Genomic DNA, 6,885 nt, shown 5'->3' with positions numbered 1-6,885 from the left:
TCTAAGCATCCCGAGACCCCAGAACAGCATCCAGTGTTCTCAGTTACTTAAAAAGTTAAACCCACTAAAAACAGCAATAGAAATTCTGCACACTCAATGAAGGTCACTTTACTGCTAACAAAGAGAAATATTTACTACAGAACAGTAAAATTCTTCATCTTTGCAGTGCTTGAATACCCCAAGTAAGGGCTTTAGGCAGCCATTTATATCTCCTCTAGTTCAAAACCTTGTTTTGAAGGAAGATGCCTACCGCTGCTACAGAACACAGCTCAGTGTTTCCAAAATTACTGCTTTGCATCCTTTTTTCTGCAGCTTACACAGAAAAGCCATCACATAATGTTCATGAGCATCCCCTGCAGCAGAGACCAGGTATCTGGATTACTTCTACCATTTCAGACTCCTAGGACTGAGCTTTAACCTTTTCTGCTGCTCATTTCTGGCCCTTTCCACATGTTGTGGATCTTTTGTTGCTTGGAAGGGCAGTCCCGTCAGAAGATTAGGGATATGCTCTGCTGCAACCAAGAGTGTAAACTTTCTCCTGGGACTGAGGATATGAGCACCAGCCCCTTCCTAAAAAGCTATATAGAAGATAACTCCTACAAATACTTGTTGTAATTTGGAATCAAAATCTTTTCTCTAAACCAGGAACAAATGGATTTGCATGCAGGTCATGATTCTCTCAGGTGCATTTTTCAATTCCTTCTGTAAGAGGAAAAGATTCCCCAACTGTTTTTTTGTGGAGGGTGAGGTATGTTGTGAACACAACTGAGGAGAAGAGCCAAGGATGCACCTAGCTCGAGCGCAGTATCAGCACATCAGCTCAGCCAAGTATGCGAGCACTGGCATATGAGCAGGATGCTGCAATGTGAGTGTTGGCACACGGTCAAATATTTCTCAGTAGTCCATGTGTGATGTTTAAAGATCCATTTGTGGCTAACATCTAATTAGAGGATACGTTGCTTGGCTAGAACAAAGAGTATTATCCTACAGACAGAAATGGAAGATCTCCAAGTACTCTTGTTGTGCTGTACAAACCAGCATCTCTCTCAGTCTATGCCATTTTCCCTTGTGAGGGAAAAGAGTTCTTCTGACACAGGGGCTGCAGTAAACTGGGTGGACAATGGAATAGCAGAGAGAATTCACAATAAATGTTTGGCTAAGCTTTGGGCTGTGAAAATGGCTTAGCTGGGTTTAGGACAAGTTTCATTCCCTGCAGCGAGTCTTGTGCCAGCCTTGTTACTGCACTGCCATGTGGAAAATACTGGAAATAAAAGGCCATATCCTTTGAAAAATGCTTTAGTGGGCTTGATGAGACAGAATAAAAGAAGGGCCGAGTTATGATGGATAGGTATAGAGGGTGCTTGCTGACTCCCTGAAGGTCATTCCCAAATCAGTTAGAACAGCTGCAGAGGGAAAAAAGCAGGTTAAAAATAAAACAGATTTCCCCACCCATTGCAGTCGCTGCCTTTGCCAGGCGTAGCACTGGAGACTGGCTTCCTGGAGTGAAAGAAGAAAGACTTCAGATTGCACAAAGGAATATTAATAGAAGTAACGAATGAACTTAAGAAAGAAAAAGGACTAAGATGAATATAACTTCTTCTTGGTGAGAACAGATGGGTCATGCATGGAATAGTCTGAGGGGTAACTAATGAGACATTGATGCTAAATTGAACAAATAGACAATTAGCAGCTGAAGAAAAATCTGGGGAACAGTAAATAATGCTAAGAGCAGGCCAGTTCTACAGAGTGATCTGAGATTCATTATAAATAGTACTTAGCAACTCACATTTTAATATATTCAACTACATGGAAATGAGTCACATTTATAGGATGAGATTCTATTTTAGCAGTCGGCAACACTGAAGATGATTCAGGGTCACAGTAGTCAACCAATTGAGCACCCATTTCCAGCACTATTAAGTGGAAAGAACCCGTGGGAACTTCTGAAGTGGAAACAAGGAAAATTATAAAGCGATAGTAGTGTGGCTCTCCTTGGCATTAATGAGAGCATTACCATCAGTTCTGGTGTCTGTGCTAAAAAGGATATTAGACAAGGCTGACAAGAGTTTTATGAACCAGTCATATTCAGAAAAAACATGTTTTCAGCCAGGATAAAAAAGTTTGGTTTCTTTAGTGTATCCAAGGGAGGGCAAAGAGGTTACTTGCTCAGTGTACAAATACTGCCTTTGAGTGATTTTTTTCAAGTGACGAAGGTTCTCCGTCCTAACAGACAACATAGAATTTAATAGCTTGAATTAAAATTAAATTTTACATGAAAATAACTTCTTACAATGGTTAATTTTCTAGGCATTTCATGTATTCCTCATCACTTAAGTTCTCCAAATAAAGACTGGATAGCTTTCTGAAGGACAACTACTCTATCTCAACCAGGAGTTATGGCCTTTATTCAGGCATTACCGAGCAATATTCTCCATTCTGTGTTGTGTTGAGGGTCAGCGGTAGCAGGGATAGCAGTCATTTCTGGCCTTAAAACATAGGTCAGCCCTGGGAAAGCTCCAAATGCATTGCAAACATACAAGTGGTAGCAATTTCTAGGTATTCTCACAAACATGTCAATTGTGCATGATAAGCATCTGCTTCCATTCAGTTTTAATAACTTTTCAAGGGTTTCACTTTCATTATTTCGAACCTTGAAGATGCAGGATGAGAATCAAGTTTTATTTTATGCTGAATAATTCTCTGCTAAAAAGAAAGTGACCTGTGTTTTACCTTTCTGCACAGAGTGACACAAGTTTTGTACCAAGTACATTTCTCACATTATTACATGAAATCCCTCGACTAGCCCTTGCAGGTTCAGGAATGAAGCAGTCTTAAAAACCCTTAGAAAAAAAGGAAACCTGGACCCCTATCCTTTGTATTTAGTCAGAAGGGAAAAGCATTCTCTTGTTAATCCATCAAGAACCATGATTTAAGCATTAGCTGTTAAGCCAACTTATGACATGAGCTGAGGTGATTATATACTTGCAGGTACCAAATCTCATTGTTAAACGTGAGGACATAGAATCATAGAAACAGAGTCACTTAGGGTGGAAAAGACCTTTAATATCTAAGGAGCTGTGTAATCTAAATAGAACCAAGTCCTTCTGACCATCCACCTGCCCTATTTCTTTCACATTTGATTTTATTTTTTAATAAAGCTGTTGCCAGAGGTGCTACTTAAGAAGCTCAGAGAGGCAGGAGCAGAGAGTTCCATCAGCTTTATAATAAATGGGTGTGTAAGAGGAAACCAGCCATAGGGCAAACATTTGGAGGTAAGATATTGAGAACACCTGCTCCTCCCTCAGCATGCTCGTGATTAAACATTTTACTTAGTACATGAACTCAAATGTGTTATGTTAAACTGGGGTCAGAAGGCACAATGTAATTACAGTTGTTATTAATATTACAGAGTCCACAATGGATAGAAATCATATTGGGCATGACTACGTGTAAGTGTAAGAGGGAGTAAATCTCCTTGGGAAGGAATTACGCTTTAGGTGGAGATGTTAAAGAATGTTTTACTGGAATTTTCCAATTCTGTAATAGTTATAGTTCTCTTCAGCAAAATGTTAATCTCTATGTTGTTCTTCGAACTTCTGTCAGTAAAACATGCAAATAAATTAAAAAAGAAACTCTTAGTCTAAATCAACATTCTTCGATATATTCTGATTTTTTCACGTCATCTGAATATTTTTGTGTGAGACAGCTCAATGCTGAAGTGTTCCTCCATCTTCCTAACAAGTTTTGCACCTTCCCTTGAGAAATACCTGCAAAGTATTTTTAACCTCAGGGCTGGATCACCCGTGACTACTTGTGGTTGAAGAGGAATCGTGGAATGCTCACAGAGGCTCCAGGTCATGCAACTGGGCTGTGCTTAAGCATATTAAGCTTAAACTTAATAATCCTCAGTCATCTCATGATGCAAAGTTAAAGCTTCAGTCCATTATTTTTAAAGCCATTCATGGAACAAGGCTTAAAGATGAGATTGCACACTTTTTTTACCACAACAGCTGCACAACTTGAAGCCAGCACTGGTCACAAAGCCAAGAAGAGTGGCAGTTAACATTCTAGTGTAGTGTCATGGTTTAACCCCAGCTAGCAGTTAATCACCACCCAGCTGCTGTCTTGCTTTCATGAGTGTGAAAATTTGTGAGTTGAGATAAAGATAGTTTAACAGGTAAAGCAAAAGCTGCACGCACAAACAAAGCAAGATAAGGAATTCATTCACTACTTCCCACTGGCAGTCAGATCTTCAGTCACCTCAAGAAAATCGCGGCTCTTTCACCTGTAATGGTGACTTGGGAAGACAAACGCTAGCACTCCGAATGTGCCCCCCCCCCTTTCCTCCGTCTTTTCCCAGTTTTTATTGCTGAGCACATCATATAGTGTGATATATTCCTTGGGTCAGTTTGGGTCAGCTGTCCTGACTGTGTCCCGTCCCAACTTCTTGTGCACTCCCAGCATACTAGCTGTGTGACTAGCAGAAAAGGCCTTGACTCTATGTAAGCACTCTTCAGCAGTACCTAAAACATCCCTGTGTTATCAGCACTATTTTCAGCACAAATACAAACCATAACCCCATAAATCTACTGTGAAGAAAAGTAATTCTATCCTAGCAAAACCCAAAACATTCTCCATCCCTTTTCCATACTATTTACTTCATGCTCAGGTCCCACACTATCCAACAGTTGCTTATTAATCACTATCCCCCTTCCCATCTTTTGTGATACTTTTCTCACTCTTACGGTACACATCATTCCCTTAGTCTGTGAAGCACCTCTGTAAATTGTCCACAATAAGTCCGTTGAGTTCATTTAGTCCATGTCTTGTTCTCCATCTGTGATGGTGATTATTCAGGGCAGGAGAGGCGGTGAATTGCATGGAGTTGTTGGGCACCAGAGCCAGCTCAGGTCAGGTCAGGGCTGCACTTGAACTGCTTCCTGTAAGGTCCATCCTCCATTTATTTAGGTGATTTCTGCAACTTAATGCAACTTGGGTGACATGGTTTAGGGTGAGGCGTCCCTCCCCATGGCAGGGGGATTAGAACTAGATGATCTTAAGGTCCTTTCCAACACGAACCATTCTGTGGTTCTGTGATTGTATGATTCTAGGAACTTAAAGCATGTGTTACAACATTTTAAAAGTACATCCATTACAATCCCCACTCCTGGTCCCTTTGGAACGGCCATAGAGTTTAACATTGCAATGAATTTCTCCCCTTGCACCTGCCCCAGCATGGACTTATACACAGACTACAGTCCCTTTGGTGAGTACCTGCTCCAGTGTAGCCTTGAGTCAGATTAGCAAAATTAAACAAATACACCAATTTCAAGAATATAATTGTTTTTCCACTTCACAAATAAAATAGAAAAATACGATAATTGTATCTTCAGTGCTAATATGTTTGTACACTTCTTAACTTACGTAAAAAATCCCATATTACATTTTCTGTCTTTATTCACGATCTTTGATTGACTTCTAAAAATCCGTTTCTAATTGAATCACAATTTCTACAGACAGATCATTACTGCAGTGAGCCACCTTCCACAAGCTGTTATGAGAATGGCACCACATGAGGCACATCCTGCAAGGAATTTCACAAAATACCTATCTCTTGGATTTATTCTTTTTTAACATAAGATGAATATTATGTACAAGCTTTTAATATTTATAAAACTACTAAACTCTCAAAGTAAATAAAATATAATAAGAAGTAAAAAGTAAAGCTCTCCACAAATAAGGTAGGTAAGTGCAGCTGCTCCAGGCATGACAGTTGAGTGCATCTAAGTAAAGTCTGCAATTCTGGTTCCTTACCAGAAACTTTCATCAAAGTTCAGGGACAGATACCAAGTTCATTTGTATTCTGCTGTCCTTCTTTATCTGGAGCTGCACTTCACACCATAGAATTATTCTACAGGACAATTAAGGAGTGAGATGCCACATCCTTTTTACCCTGTAATCTGTTTCTGACCATAATCAGTAGCAATTATTGTACAGAAAGGCAGGTATAAAATATGGTATGTATTAGACCCCATCCTGAAAGGCTCAAGTCCTGAATATTTCTATCCCTGACTTTAAGGACAAAATTAATTATAAAATTAATTTTAAGTGTTGAGAAGCCTTGTTACTGGAATCAGAAAAGGACATTTTTTTCTGAATCTAGCCCAGGTTTGAGTTTAACAATTCCCTGTGGCAATGCGTTACCCAGTCTAATTGCACAAGTTATAATTTTAAAAATCTTTGTCGATTTCGAAGCTTAGACTTTTTAAGTTAATTGAAAGATCACTTGCTCATGTATTATGAGATAGGTTGTGATGCCTACCATCAGTCCTATACATTGTAGATTAAAATCTTAAACCGCTTAAAATTTTCTGGCTTTACCTGTTTGCAATGAAAATTTTCCCTGCCAGGTATCTGTCATAGTTTGATTTTCCAACAAAGTAATAATTAAAACAGGGAAGCTGTTTCTTCCAGTGACAACAGAGGAAAATATTGGAATGCAGAACTGCAAAACTGAAAAACTGTTGTCTTGGTGTCAAAGCTGTGCTTTTATCTCTCCTGTCATAATTATTCCAGGTATGATCAGGTTTTGAATTTCAAGTTTTAAACCAGCAATTCTTAGTTAACTCATGCTGTGTAGAGCATAGGAACTGAATTCTTAACATTCCATCTAGAATTAAGAATTTAAATACAGAAAGTTGCAATACAAGGCCATAGTTGCAAAAATTCCAAATATACAGAAGTTATGCAGTGCCAGAATTGAGTTCACACATAGAGTTAACAGTTTCTTTGTGCTTATGAAATAGTCTTTAATTCTGTAACAGTCAATTTTTTTTTCTTTTTGGCAACTTTTAAAACATAAAGGAAAAGTAAATCAAAACAGAG

The sequence above is a fragment of the Strigops habroptila genome, chromosome 6 (genome assembly GCF_004027225.2).
Source record: "Strigops habroptila isolate Jane chromosome 6, bStrHab1.2.pri, whole genome shotgun sequence".
Taxonomy (NCBI): Eukaryota; Metazoa; Chordata; class Aves; order Psittaciformes; family Psittacidae; genus Strigops; species Strigops habroptila.
Note: the sequence above shows the minus strand (reverse complement) of the source record.